Genomic DNA, 16,759 nt, shown 5'->3' with positions numbered 1-16,759 from the left:
TAGGCTTGAATCCTTAATCCTTCTGAGCATGCTCTCGGTCAGATTCAAACGTGTCGACTGAAATCTGATCCCAGGTCTCTTCTACACGTTCCCAAAGTTGGTGCATACTGGTCAACAAACGTGGGTATGTATACCGTTTTTTCTTCAATCCTACCCACAGGTGTTCGATTAAGTTGAGGTCTGGGTACTGTGGCGACCATTCCAGCACCTCTACTTTAATGTCATTGAACCATTTAGTCATCAATCTCGACTTATGCTTCGTGTTGTTGTCCTGTTGGAACACTATGTCATCCTTTCCTTAGCCATAGCACTTGAGTGTACGAAGTAACTCATCTTGTGCGATGCTCACAAAGAGCTCAGCATTGAGACAACCATTGATCCTGGTCAAGTATCCAATGCATTTGGTTGTGAAACAACCTCATATCATCAGACTTCCTCCAACAAACTTGACATTTCCTTCAATTTCTCAATCTGTTAGCCCCTTTTTCCTTTGTTTACTTCAGACCCATTTGTACTTATCAGAGTCTAGTCTACTGACTTTTGTGTCATCGCTCCAGATCACCCGTTTCAAATCTTTAAATGTCCACTTTTCAAACCGACGCTTCTTATGACAATATTGAAATTGAGGCTCCTTCACTTTTTTTGGGCCACCATTCCAGACTTGTGTAATGTGTGTCAAACAGTGCTTACATCAATGTCTCTGATCTCATTATTATGAAGCTTACGATTCACCTTCACCCCTCCAGAACTGATAGACCTTGGGGGATGAGCCAACTTGCTAACTCCAATATTTTGCCTGGACATGCACTTTTTAGCTTCTGAATGGATGGACAGATTTCATTTCATATTATTCCAACTTTCTTGGCACTCACATGATGCACTTTAGCAATTTTCTTGGCCAAGAGACCGCTATCGATGAACTGGATGATACTATTTCTCTTTTCTTGGGAAATCGTCTTCATGGCTGTTCCTCAATTCAAACCAATGACCTTACACTTGGGAATCAACCTAATAATACACTGAGCTGTTAGGAAATATGAGAACAGGTTGTATTTTGTAGTATTCAGGAAGAAAAATATTTTGCCACCACCAGGAGCAAAACAGTAACAACGCAGTGACATGACAAGAATCTGCATAATTAATCATATGCTAAATAGTTACAAGTCAAATTTATGTATGAGATAGCCTAGGTGATTGTCTATAAAATAATGGTAGACTCACAAAGCAATGGTGAGAGATGGAGCCTGAAAGTCAAAAGTTCAAAACATTGTTACCCTTTTGCGCTTCACTGTATGTGTCTTCAAAGTGATGTACTGTATATACACTAGCCTCAGGTACTCCTATGTGATGTATATACACCAGTCCCAGTGTCTTCTATGTGATTTATATATACCAGTCCAGTGTCTCCTATGTGATTTATATACACCAGTCTCAGTGTTTCCTATGTGATGTGTATACACCACTCCCAGTGTCTCCTATGTGAATTATATGCACCACTCCCAGTGTCTCATAGAATCATAGAATCATAGAATCGTAGAGTTGGAAGGGACCTCCTGGGCCATCTAGTCCAACCCTCTGCTCAAAGCAGGATTCGCTAAATCATCCCAGTCAGATGTCTGTCCAGCCTCTGTTTGAAGACTTCCATTGAAGAAGAACTCACCACTTCTCGTGACAGCCTGTTCCACTCATTGATCACTCTAACTGTCAAAAAGTTTTTTCTAATATCTAATCTGTGTCTCCTTCCATTCAGTTTCATCCCATTGCTTCTAGTCTTTCCTTGTGCAAATGAGAATAAAGATGATCCTTCTACAATGTGACAGCCCTTTAGATATGTGTAGACAGCTAAGGCTACTTTCACACATCAGGTTTTCGGCGTCAGGCGCGATCCGGCGTCGTGCCGGAACGCCGGATCCGGCAAATGTTTCGTAAAACCGGATGTGACGGATCCGGATTTCTGCCGGATCCGTCTTTTTCTTGACAGACAAAACCGGATCCGTCTCATCCGGTTCATCCGTTTTTCTATCCGTTTTTCGACGGATTACGCCGAATCCGGTTTTTAAAATTGACCCTTGTGGCCTTCCGAACGGGATTAGCTACTGGAAAACTATATATAGCATGTTCCTACAGCCCTTCTTTGACAGGTTGTAGAGGAGAAAGTGCAGGTTGGAGAGAAGAGCAAGTTACTGGCGAAGATGGATGTTGTGATTGGAAATATTTTGAAGAATTTGGCGGATTTTACAGCGGAGGCGAATCGTTTGAGGGTGATTGTTCTGGAGAAGGAGAGAGCGAGACAGCAGCGCATCAGGCATCGTAGACGACGTTTGTGGATCCACCCCATCACAGCCAAGAGAATGACGCGTGGGGTCTATTCTACACTCTGCATGGACCTTCGATGAAACCCGGATAAATTTTTGGGATATGTTAGGATGAAAATGGAGAATTTTGATTACCTGGTGGAGCGCATTGCACACCTCATAAGAAAAGCGGACACCTATTGCCGCTTCTCTGTTTCACCTGCAGAGCGTCTGATGGTGACTTTAAGGTAAGCCACATTTATTGGATATGCTCGCATCAGAGCACACTTTCACTGCAATCTTGTTGGTGGTAGTTTGTATCTCCAAGTGTTATAGGTCAGTTTTGGTATGTAATGCTGTGATTTAAAACTAATTTATTGTTTTTTAATTCCCCACAGATTTCTTGCAACTGGAGAATCCCTTTCGTCACTGCATTTCCAGTACAGACTCGGGATTTCCACCATATCTGGAGTTGTGAAGTACACATGCCGTGCACTGTGAGACTCCTTAGCTGAAGAGTTTTTACCAGAGCCCACAACAGAGAGGTGGATTGAAATTGCTGACAAATTTCAACAGATATGTCTGCTTGGGCGCTGTGGACGGGAAACATATCCGCATTGTAAAGCCAGCTGGATCGGGATCGGAATATTTCAATTACAAGAAATATTTTTCAATTGTCCTCATGGCCATCGCTGACGTGGAATACAAATTTATTGCGGTTGATATTGGGGCCTATGGCCGCTCCAATGACTCTCAAGTTTTCAAACTGTCTGCCATGGGGCGTAAACTGTATGGAAACACCTTCCAGTTCCCACCACCTAGACCGCTGCCGCAAACATCTGGTCCACCTATGCCATTTGTCTGTGTAGGGGATGAAGCCTTCCAGCTGTCAGAACACCTTTTGAAACCGTACTCTAGCAGAGGATTGACAAGACCAAAACGCATTTTTAATTACCGCCTCACAAGAGCAAGAAGAATGGTTGAATGTACCTTTGGTATTCTGACAGCCAAATGGCGGGTCCTATTGACTGCGATCAACCTCAAGACAGAAACTGTGGACGAGGTGATCAAAGCGTGCGTGGTACTCCACAATTTTGTTATCTGCAAGGAACCCATTTCCATTGAGGACACCTCTGAAGAAACCACCTTGCAAGATTACCATGACATTACCACTAGAAGTTCTGTGACGGTTTCAGTAATGAGGGACAATTTTGTACTATACTTTATGTCACCTCAAGGCAGAGTACACTGGCAGGATGACAGAGTGTGAAAGATTTGTGCCCAACCAAACTTGTGTACCTTCTGTATCAACAGTATATACCTTTGCCAACCAAAGTTGGCTATCTTGTCATGGTCTCTATTTTTAGCTTTAGGCCACAGGTGTGTACCTGGTTGTGTTTTATGCAAAGTATTTCACCTTTTAACAAAAGTTGTGTACATTGTTAGGAAATCACCAACAATAAACACAACTTTTTAGGTGAAATACTTTGCTTCAAACACAACCAGGAACACAACTGTGGCAAAAAGCTAAAATTTACCCACAGTTATATACCTAGTTTTGAATACCATTTCACCTTTTAAATACCCTGTATTTAACCTTTTTCGCCGCAGAAAGAAATGACAGACAACCAGTGTAAAATAATTTAACTTTTATTGAAAAATGTTTTTTTTAGTAAACTTTTTTAAAATTTTAATAAACTTGTTTAATAAAGCTTTGAAACTATAAAACTGAAACCATAAAACTGGTCATTTTTATTTAAATACACACATTATAAATCTGTGTAGTGTGTGGTGGAAATACTGCTGTAGGGGCTGCGGGACACTTCGACACTGGGAGTGTGGAGAGAGGACTGGGATCGTGGTGGGGAAGGAACAGTTAGAGGTGAAGGTGTGGAAAAAACTACAGAATGGGTGGACATGTGGGAAGCAGAAGAGGTGGTGGGTGGTGGAGTGGAGGGTTGGGCAGGGACTGTAGGAGCAGATGATGTTGATGGCAAGTTGTATGGGGAAGGAGTTTGGTACGGGGCAGGTTGCTGGAAGTGGGGAGATGTCTGGTACGGGGCAGGTTGCTGGAAGTGGGGAGATGTCTGGTACTGGGGAGGTTGCTGGTACTGGGGAGTTTGCAGGTACTGGGGAGGTTGCTGGTACTGGGGAGGTTGCTGGTACTGGGGAGGTTGCTGGTACTGGGGAGGTTGCTGGTGCTGGGGAGGTTGCTGGTGCTGGGGAGGTTGCTGGTGCTGGGGAGGTGGATGGTGCTGGGGAGGTGGATGGTGCTGGGGAGGTGGATGGTATGTAATAGGAGGGGGAGGATGGAAAGTGGCTGGAGGGGGTGTAGATGTAATAGGAGGGGGAGGATGGAAAGTGGCTGGAGGGGGTGTAGATGTAATAGGAGGGGGAGGATGGAAAGTGGCTGGAGGGGGTGCAGGTGGAGGAACTACTGTGGTGGGAGGAGGAGGTTGGGAGGTAACTTGCTGGAGAGCAGCGTGGCATGAATGCATTACATGCATCTGCTGGGCAGGAGAGAGCGTTTCCATGCGCTCCACAACAGACCTGAAAAAGGTGTGGTTTGGCGAAGATCTTGCTTTTGAATGCATGGTTTGCAGAAGTGTCTTCACCTCCAGAATGCTGGAGTTGATCTGCTGATAGCCTGCGGAGATTTGCTCTGACAAGACTTTTAGACAGTTCTGGAAAGATGCATTCAGATGCAAGAACTCTGGCGCATAAGTCTTTTCCTGACCCCTCTGCCGCTGCCGCCCAGTACCCGCAGGTGTACTAGAGGTGGCAGGGGCAGAAGGGTGGGGTAAAGGGAAAGCGATCTCCTCACCAGCAGCTTCATGTAATGTAGGCGGCCACGATGCTCCTGTGCTGGTGGATGGGACAGATGGGTCGAATGTGTGGGAAGGCTGGGAAGGTGCAGATGTACCGGGGCGGTCGAAGTGTCCCTCGGTGCCGGTCTCCTCAGGGATCGCCTCAGAAGGGTCCAATCGTGCAGGCTCCCGAGTGCTGCTCACCGTGCTGTGGAATAAAGAGAAAAAAAAACAATTAAAATACTGACATGGTATGGCCCTGGCTGAAAAAAAAATTTTACATCTAACATTTTTTTTCACATGTGGTGTGTAATATTTACCTTCTAGTGACCATTGTTTCCCGGAGGAACGACAGGGCTTCTGCGTACTTGTACTTGCTCCTGCGTCCTCCAGATCCACTCGGGGCCCGCATCTCTTTATTGAACTCCTTCTTGAAACGATCCCTCACAGACCGCCACCGATTCACAATTCTGTTCCCTGAAACGAGAAAGGACAAAGTGGTTAGTATACAACATCAGTGTTTCCCAAACTCCAGTCCTCATGGTCCCCAGGGGTCATGTTTTCAGGATTTCCATAGTAAATAGAAATCCTGAACACATGATCCGTGGGGACCACGAGGACTGGAGTTCGGGAAACACTGGTTTACATCAAGCAACCAGTACTGTATATACTTACGCTCTTTAATCTGGGCCTGAACATCGAGGTCCTCCCAGCGGCCCACAAGGAGCGAACAGATTTCCTCCCAGAGTCGTCGGGTAACGATAAGGTCAGCGTGGCGGCAGTCAGCCATATTCCAGAGCGGTTCCCTTTCTCTGACGAGATCGATGAGGTGGTCCACATCGAGTCCTCCATCCTCACCGTCAGAGTCGGGAGCACGCTGTGAAGGCTGTTAAAGAAAAAGACAAAAATAACATAATTAGCCTCCACAAAAGAAATGAAATAAAAAGTGCAAAAAAACAAAGCAAAAATATTTATACTTACACGCTGGTGACCGCCGCGTTGCTGTCGCCGACGACCCTGGGAGGCACTGCGAGGACCTCTTGGCCGAGCACAAGATTGGGAAGACTAGAGAAGAAAACAAAAAATGTTATGTCTTTGGATGTAGGCATTAGTGTTGAGCATTCCGATACCGCAAGTATCGGGTATCGGCCGATACTTGCTGTATCGGAATTCCGATACCGACTTCCGATATTTTTTCAATATCGGAAGTCGGCATCGGAATCGGAAGTTCAAAGTTGATTGACAGCCTGACGTCATCATGATGCGCGGTGTGTGCGCATCATGATGCGCCATCATTTCGGGCCTTCCGGGGGTCTCTGCCGGCCTGCCGGGGGGCTGTGTGGACTGCCCGGGGTCTGTACCGGCCTGCCGGGGGGCTGTGCCGGCCTGCCGGTGGTCTGTGCACCCTGTGGGGGTCTGTACCGGCCTGCCGGGGGGCTGTGCCGGCCTGCCGGTGGTCTGTGCACCCTGTGGGGGTCTGTACCGGCCTGCCGGGGGGCTGTGCCGGCCTGCCGGGGGGCTGTGCTGATGTCCGGGGGTCTGTGCAAGCATCGTCCGATGGGACTACAAGTCCCATCTGGCGATGCCTGCTACCATGACAGTGATTGACACATTAGCCAATGATGGGACAGTAGTAGTCCCATCATCCGGCTAATGTGTTAAATGTTAAAAAAAAAAAAAAATACTACATACATACTACATGCTACATACATACTACATACATACCACATACATACTACATACATACATACTACATATATACTACATGCATGCTACATACATACTACATGCTACATACATACTACATATATACTACATACATACTACATGCATGCTACATACATACTACATGCTACATACATACCACATACATACTACATACATACTACATGCATGCTACATACATACTACATGCTACATACATACTACATACATACTACATGCATGCTACATACATACTACATGCTACATACATACTACATATATACTACATGCATGCTACATACATACTACATGCTACATACATACTACATATATACTACATGCATGCTACATACATACTACATGCTACATATATACTACATACATACTACATACATACATACTACATATATACCACATACATACTACATACATACTACATGCTACATACATACTACATATATACTACATGCATGCTACATACATACTACATGCTACATACATACCACATACATACTACATACATACTACATACATACTACATGCATGCTACATACATACTACATGCTACATACATACTACATACATACTACATATATACTACATGCATGCTACATACATACTGCATGCTACATGCATGCTACATACATACTACATACATACTACATGCTACATACATACTACATATATACTACATGCATGCTACATACATACTACATGCTACATACATACTACATATATACTACATGCATGCTACATACATACTACATGCTACATATATACTACATACATACTACATACATACATACTACATATATACTACATGCATGCTACATACATACTACATGCTACATACATACCACATACATACTACATACATACTACATGCTACATACATACTACATATATACTACATGCATGCTACATACATACTGCATGCTACATGCATGCTACATACATACTACATACATACTACATGCTACATACATACCACATATATACTACATACATACTACATACAATACATTCATACAATACATACATAGACATACAGTACATATAACATAGAGTAACATACTTACCAATACTTGTCACATTGTTCCCCGAAGCCATTGTCTTTTACGGAATAAATATTAACATAACAAACCACAAAAATACTCACCCACGATCTGAAGCAGTCCACGAGTGTGTCCCACGACGATCTTGGGTAGAGAACTGCAGCATCAGCTGTTGCTGCCGTTCTCTACGGGCTGCAGGAATCCAATGACGGAAGGTAGGTATCCTTCCGCACTGTATTCCTCCGCCACTTAAAAAAAAAAAGTCCCTAGTCTCACTTTATGCCATTGCTGTGTGGGAAATTCCCACGCAGCAATGGCATAAAGTGAGACTAGGGACTTTTTTTTTTTAAGTGGCGGAGGAATACAGTGCGGAAGGATACCTACCTTCTGTCATTGGATTCCTGCATCCCGTAGAGAACGGCAGCAACAGCTGATGCTGCAGTTCTCTACCCAAGATCGTCGTGGGACACACTCGTGGACTGCTTCGGATCGTGGTTGAGTATTTTTGTGGTTTGTTATGTTAATATTTATTCCGTAAAAGACAATGGCTTCGGGGAACAATGTGACAAGTATTGGTAAGTATGTTACTCTATGTTATATGTACTGTATGTCTATGTATGTATTGTATGAATGTATTGTATGTAGTATGTATGTAGTATATATGTGGTATGTATGTAGCATGTAGTATGTATGTAGTATGTATGTAGCATGCATGTAGCATGCAGTATGTATGTAGCATGCATGTAGTATATATGTAGTATATATGTAGCATGTAGTATGTATGTAGTATGTATGTGGTATGTATGTAGCATGTAGTATGTATGTAGCATGCATGTAGTATGTATGTAGTATATATGTAGTATGTATGTAGCATGCAGTATGTATGTAGCATGCATGTAGTATATATGTAGTATATATGTAGCATGTAGTATGTATGTAGTATGTATGTGGTATGTATGTAGCATGTAGTATGTATGTAGCATGCATGTAGTATGTATGTAGTATATACAGTGCCTACAAGTAGTATTCAACCCCCTGCAGATTTAGCAGGTTTACACATTCGGAATTAACTTGGCATTGTGACATTTGGACTGTAGATCAGCCTGGAAGTGTGAAATGCACTGCAGCAAAAAAGAATGTTATTTCTTTTATTATTTTTTTTTTAAATTGTGAAAAGTTTATTCAGAGGGTCATTTATTATTCAACCCCTCAAACCACAAGAATTCTGTTTGGTTCCCCTAAAGTATTAAGAAGTATTTCAGGCACAAAGAACAATGAGCTTCACATGTTTGGATTAATTATCTCTTTTTCCAGCCTTTTCTGACTAATTAAGACCCTCCCCAAACTTGTGAACAGCACTCATACTTGGTCAACATGGGAAAGACAAAGGAGCATTCCAAGGCCATCAGAGACAAAATCGTGGAGGGTCACAAGGCTGGCAAGGGGTACAAAACCCTTTCCAAGGAGTTGGGCCTACCTGTCTCCACTGTTGGGAGCATCATCCGGAAGTGGAAGGCTTATGGAACTACTGTTAGCCTTCCACGGCCTGGACAGCCTTTGAAAGTTTCCACCCGTGCCGAGGCCAGGCTTGTCCGAAGAGTCAAGGCTAACCCAAGGACAACAAGGAAGGAGCTCCGGGAAGATCTCATGGCAGTGGGGACATTGGTTTCAGTCAATACCATAAGTAACGTACTCCACCGCAATGGTCTCCGTTCCAGACGAGTCTGTAAGGTACCTTTACTTTCAAAGCGTCATGTCAAGGCTCGTCTACAGTTTGCTCATGATCACTTGGAGGACTCTGAGACAGACTGGTTCAAGGTTCTCTGGTCTGATGAGACCAAGATCGAGATCTTTGGTGCCAACCACACACGTGACGTTTGGAGACTGGATGGCACTGCATACGACCCCAAGAATACCATCCCTACAGTCAAGCATGGTGGTGGCAGCATCATGCTGTGGGGCTGTTTCTCAGCCAAGGGGCCTGGCCATCTTGTCCGCATCCATGGGAAGATGGATAGCACGGCCTACCTGGAGATTTTGGCCAAGAACCTCTGCACCTCCATCATGGATCTTAAGATGGGTCGTCATTTCATCTTCCAACAAGACAACGACCCAAAGCACACAGCCAAGAAAACCAAGGCCTGGTTCCAGAGGGAAAAAAATCAAGGTGTTGCAGTGGCCTAGTCAGTCTCCTGACCTTAACCCAATTGAAAACTTGTGGAAGGAGCTCAAGATTAAAGTCCACATGAGACACCTAAAGAACCTAGATAACTTGGAGAAGATCTGCATGGAGGAGTGGGCCAAGATAACTCCAGAGACCTGTGCCGGCCTGATCAGGTCCTATAAAAGACGATTATTAGCTGTAATTGCAAACAAGGGTTATTCCACAAAATATTAAACCTAGGGGTTGAATAATAATTGACCCACACTTTTATGTTGAAAATTTATTAAAATTTAACTGAGCAACATAACTTGTTGGTTTGTAAGATTTATGCATCTGTTAATAAATCATGCTTTTGTTTGAAGTTTGAAGACTCTAACTTATTTGCATCTTATCAAACCTGCTAAATCTGCAGGGGGTTGAATACTACTTGTAGGCACTGTATGTAGTATGTATGTAGCATGTAGTATGTATGTAGTATGTATGTAGCATATATGTAGTATGTATGTAGCATGTAGTATATATGTAGTATATATGTAGCATGTAGTATGTATGTAGTATGTATGTGGTATGTATGTAGCATGTAGTATGTATGTAGCATGCAGTATGTATGTAGTATATATGTAGTATGTATGTAGCATGTAGTATATATGTAGTATGCATGTTGCATGCATGTAGTATATATGTAGTATGTATGTTGCATGTAGTATATACAGTATGTAGTATGTATGTTGCATGTAGTATATATGTAGTATGCATGTTGCATGCATGTAGTATATATGTAGTATGTATGTTGCATGTAGTATATATGTAGTATGAATGTAGCATGTATGTAGTATGTAGTATGAATGTAGCATGTATGTAGTATGCATGTTGTATGTATGTAGCATGTATGTAGCATGTAATTTTTTTTTTTTTTACATTCAACACATTAGCCGGATGATGGGACTACTACTGTCCCATCATTGGCTAATGTGTCAATCACTGTCATGGTAGCAGGCATCGCCCGATGGGACTTGTAGTCCCATCGGACGATGCCTGCACAGACCCCCGAAGCCTGCACAGACCACCGGCAGGCCGGCACAGCCCCCTGGCAGGCCGGCACAGCCCACCGGAGCCTGCACAGACAACCGGCAGGCCGGCACAGCCCCCCGGAGCCTGCACAGCCCCCCGGCAGGCCGGCACAGCCCCCCGGCAGGCCGGCACAGACCACCGGAGCCTGCACAGACCCCCTGGCAGGCCGGCACAGCCCCCCGAAAGGCCCGTACAGACCCCAGAGAGGCTGTACAAGGGAAAAACAGGATTTTTCTTATTCCGATACCGGAAGTCCCATAGACTTGAATGGGACTTCCGGTATCGGAATCGGCGATACCGATACTTTTTTTTAAGATCGGCCGATCCATTCCGATCCGATACTTTGAAGTATCGGACGGTATCGCTCAACTCTAGTAGGCATTTGTTTGCTGTGTGTGGTCTGCAGAACATTGTTTTCTATGTGTTGTGTGTAGTGTGATGTTGTGTTTCTGCGTTTGATGCAAAAAACTTACCAATTGTGAGCCCACTCCAGGTGTCTGTCCACCCCTTCCTTCTTCTTCTGGGAGCTCCTCTTCATCTTGTGAATCCTGTTTTGAAATAAAAGGCAATGAATAGACATATATTACAGAGATGATGGATTTTGGAAATAAAAACTTACCGTCAAACGCTGACGATGCGAGGGAGGGCTCCCAGAAGATGATGTGCTGTCTTCCTGGTGGCCACACTCCATGCCTGTGGGTGGTGTTCCAGCTGCTGCCATTGCTGCTGCTGCTGCTGCATCTATTGGGCGGCTGTTGAATAAAGAGAAACAAAGGGCCAATGAATATCTTGATATTCAGTAGCCCTAGTTTGGAGGAATGGGGGATTTGATAATTACCGTCTCTCATCTGCTGCTGGCCTCCCCTCCTCAGCATGTTCCATTTGCTGCTCCATTTGGGGTGGTGGTGGTGCTGATGGTGCTGCAGTGGTCTCCTGCCTTCTCCTGCTTCGCTTGGTTGCTTTCTTGGGTGGCATGTTGGGTGTGGCTGTGGGTCCCACTGTCTTGCTTTTATATATGTCTTGTGGGCAGAGCTACTGAGCATGCTCAGACCAAAAAAACCAGATCCGGCCACCGGATCCGGCTTTCGCCGGATCAGGCGCATTGCGGCGCTCATAGGCTTTCATTGTGTGAAAAAGCCGGACGTGCCGGATCCGGCGTGTCCGGCTTTTTCGCCGGAGACAAAAAACGTTACAGTAGCCGTTTTTTCCAGACGCCGGATTGCGACACATTGCCGGATCTGGCGAAAACCGGATGAAACGCATGGCCATACGGCGCGATCCGGCGCAAATGCAAGTCAATGGGGGGGAAACCGGATCCGGCATTGCATTTCGCCGGATCCGGTTTCTGTCAAAAGCGCCGGATCGCGCCTGACGGCGAAAACCTGATGTGTGAAAGAGGCCTATTAAGTCTCCTCTCAGTCTTCTCTTTTGCAAACTAAACATTCCCAAATCCTGCAACCTTTCCTCATAAGACAGGGTTTGCAGACCGGTCACCATTCTGGTCGCTCTTTTCTGAACTTGCTCCAGTTTGTTGATGTCCTTTTTAAAATGTGGTGCCCAAAACTGGACACAATATTCCAGATGAGGTCTGACCAAAGAGGAGTAGAGGTCAATAATGACTCCACGTGATCTAGACTGTATGCTTCTGTTAATACATCCTAGAATTGCATTTGCCTTTTTTGCTGCTGCATCACCCTGTTGACTCATATTCAGTCTGTGATCTATTAGTATACCCAAGTCTTTTTCACATGTGCTGTTGCTTAGCTCTATTCCTCCCATTCTGTATATGCTTTTTTCATTTTTATTGCCCAGATGTAGTACTTTGCATTTTTCCCTGTTAAAAACCATTCTGTTATTTGCTGCCCACTGCTCCAGTTTATTTATATCTTTTTGAATCCTTTCTCTCTCTTCTCTAGTATTAGCTATCCCTCCTAGCTTTGTGTCATCAGCAAATTTAATCAGTTTACCCTCAATTCCTTCATCTAAATCGTTGATAAAGATGTTGAACAATACAGGGCCCAGGACAGAGCCCTGTGGTACCCCACTTGAGACATTCTTCGAACTGGATGTGCAGCCATTTACGACCACTCTTTGGGTCCGATCACTAAGCCAGTTATGAATCCACATAACAGTTGCCTTGTCCATTCCATACTTAGTCAATTTTTCAATAAGGATTGTATGAGATACTTTGTCAAATGCTTTGCTGAAGTCAAGATATACTATATCTACAGCATTTCCTTGATCCACCCAATCAGTGATTCCGTCATAGAAGGAAATTAAGTTAGTCTGACATGACTTATTAGTTACAAACCCATGCTGACTCTGTGTCCCTTATGTGATTTACATGCTCCGGTCCCATTGTCTCCTATGTAATGTATATACACCAGTCCCAGTGTCTCCTATGTGATGTGTATACACCAGTCCTAGTGTTTCCTATGTGATGTGTATACACCAGTCCTAATTTCTCCTATGTGATGTGTATACACCAGTCCTTGTGTCTCCTATTTCATGTGTATACACCAGTCTCAGTGTCTCCTATGTGATGTGTATGCACCAATCCAGACATTGCAAAGAGGCAACTGCTCTCCAGACCGATACAAACCTGGAAACGCAATTTTTAGCAGTAACATCATCATTACCACATAACATCACAGCCTTAGCAAAGAGGAGCAGTTTCAGCCATCACATTAGAGGTGAATTAATTAAATGTTTGACCAAATATAACAGGATCATTTTTAAGTTGATAATTTTGTGCAGTTGTAAAGGGGACGGCGAGACAGTGGGTACCTGTATGCCGGGTCCGGAACTGAAAAGGCTGCATCCCCTGCTCCTGGGTGGAAAGCCTGAGTGAGCCAGATCTTCCCCTATTGCCTGGGGGAAGCGCTACTGAGTCAGACCTTCCTGCTGTGCCAGGAGGGCGGGGAGTGAATGGAGAAAAGTGTGTGCAGCAGCGGGGGCATTAAAAAAGAAAAAGAGGGTGAAGCAGAGTAGTTTGGCAAGAATGGATGGCAGCGCACAGACAGGCGAGCGGCGTGCTCCGTTTCCCCTCTCACCACATAGTACCGGAGCTGCGGCAGGGCCCCACGGTCTGAAGAGGGCTGACCCACTGAGGGCAGCAGTGTGCCCAGCAGCAATCCGGAGACAGGGACTGCTGCAGAAAGTGCAGAGCTAGGTGTGCCCAGCAGCCAGGGAGAGAAGTGCTCCATCCAGGGAGTGCCAGAGTCATGCAGGCCAGTGTCCGCCATCTCCTGCCCCCAGCAGCGGGGACCAGAGAGGGAGAGGAACGGGCCTCCCCCCTCTTACACCTACCTATTGGTAAGCCTATTTCTTATGACTACAGAGAGAAGGTGCAGTGTGCCGGTGACCACCAGAGAGAAGCTGCATGCCAGTGGTTGTCAGCGCTTGGCACGAACAGGCAGTGTGCAGCATAAAGAGGAAAGTGCAACGCACCCAGTAGCGACCAGAAAACAAGGTGCCGTATGCTCCATGTCTGTGAGTACAGTACACGTGCCACATAAGAATGATCACATACGGGACTGACACTTGTGCCCTGACATTGCCAGCGAATATTTGCCCAGATACTAGATACCTGACTTCACTAGTGAATATAGTTGCAGAGTCACATTGGTCACTTACAGGATTGTGGCCTGTACCACTGCAGTTTATGGACTAAGTCCAGTGGAAAGTACTGGAGACTGACCATTGCCGCCAGAAGAAGGTGCATTGATGCCCACAGGACTTTTCTGGAAAAGACACAGCGCCAGCCGTTGCCGGCGCTATTGAGTTCTCAGCAGGAGTTACAGTTGGCGGAACTCCTGACACAAGTGCTTTACCAGAGCTGCTGTTATCTGAACCATCATTCTTCTACTTACAATATCCTTTGCCATCTAAACTGTTGAATCCCCTGTTTAACCCTTTACCTCCCTGTGTGGAGTATTCCCCTGTTATTAAACTTGTTAACCCTTGCTCTGCCTCCTGTCTGTCACTGGAACCCGCGTTCTTGCAATTTCTACACTTGGCGTAGTCGGCAGTATGCAGTCTACGGATGCAAAGGTGGCAGACCAGGTGGTCGGGGGTGTCATCAAGGGCCAGTATACCCTTGGGGACAATATTGAGTAACCTACCTAAGTTTACAGGAAGCAATATTCTGCTGTGGAGCTGGACTGAGCGAGTCAGGGTTATGTTAAGGATGTACCCCGTGACCCCCGTAATGGAAGCAGACATTGCCCTGATGGCTCTGGACGGAGAGGCGAGGACCTCCATTATGTTACGTCCTTCCCATGAGCGTGATACCTTCAGCAAGGTGCTACAGATTCTAGAGGAGATGCATGGGGACCCCACAGATGTCAGAGACTTGCGTATGCGTTTTTTCCGCCGTGTCCAAAGGGAGGGGGAGACCGTGACCCAATACATGAACGCGCTACAGGAGATCCACGCTGCAACTGCTAAGCGAGGTGGCATAGGCGTAGGACCTCCTGACATAGTGCTGTGAGACCAGCTAGTGACAGGCTGTAGAGATGCGCTGCTTAAGCAAGCCTTGCATTAGCACTTGCGAGTTAACTCGCTGATGACTTTTTCAGAGATGGGGCAGAAGTGCGCAAAAGGGAGCAGGTGGCTGCAGCCTTGACAGGGATGGTCCGGAACTGCGAGGTATCCACCCCGAACGAGGAAGAACCGAAGTGGTCCCGCGAATCATGGCAGGGAATACCAAAAATATGGGAAGAAATCGGGAGCCTGAAGGAAGCTCTTACTGCTGTCTTGGAGTCCAACGCCACACCCCGAGGTAACGCACTGCAAAAGATGTAAGAAGTTAGAGGAGAGGTGCGCACCATGCAGAAAGCTCCAGCAGCAGCTCCAAAAATTAACCCCATATTGTGGGATGGAGAGCAAAAGCAGAGGAGGTATGGTTCCTGTAGAAGACCGCAATCCCAACCAAAGCGCTTACCAGACTGGTGCAGAAGAGGGTGTTGGACGTGTGGAAGACTGGGACACCTGTCCAGAGGTTGCCATACCCAAGACTGCCGACGGAGAATATCCGCTCAACCCTCTGAAGGTTCTGCTAATTGGAGAGAACGCCGCCCCTGGGAGAAATGGTACGGCGAGAAGAGAGAAGCCGCACCCAGAGTCAGACAGAGGCCCAACGCCAGATGCCGAGAAGAAAGAGGGAAGGTGTCGACTCTCTACAGTGAGATGACTGCGCTGCTCAGGAGCGTGGAGTCGAATCTTGTGGAACTCCAAATTGGATCCCAAGGTCCCATCTGAGAGGTTCAATTAGAAGGGGAGAAAGTGACAAGTGTTCCTGAAATGCCCGCTCCCACGGTTCCAGATTGTGAGGCGGAAGAGCCGCTTGCTTCGTTCCCTGAAGATGATAGTTCGCTGCCCGCCAGCCCAAGGGATCCTGACCAGATAGAAGAGATGCAAAGTGGACCTGAGATATCTCCTTCTGCAGCTGTGGAATATGAAGAAGACAAATTTCTTGACCTGCCACATGTTGACCCAGAAGAGGAACAGGCTCCTGAAATGACAGCTCCATCAGATTTGGGCTCGTCCCCGTCCTCGCCTACTCAACCTGAAGTTCCGAGTACTTCGTGTTACCATGCTGATGATTCTTTCCTGAGGAATGCACAGGATGATTTCTTTTGGCAAAATGTAGTGCATGAGAGA

This window comes from Dendrobates tinctorius, unplaced genomic scaffold, assembly GCF_039654945.1.
Source record: "Dendrobates tinctorius isolate UK_male_01 unplaced genomic scaffold, ASM3965494v1 ptg000049l, whole genome shotgun sequence".
Lineage (NCBI taxonomy): Eukaryota > Metazoa > Chordata > Amphibia > Anura > Dendrobatidae > Dendrobates > Dendrobates tinctorius.
This window is presented reverse-complemented; position numbering follows the sequence as displayed.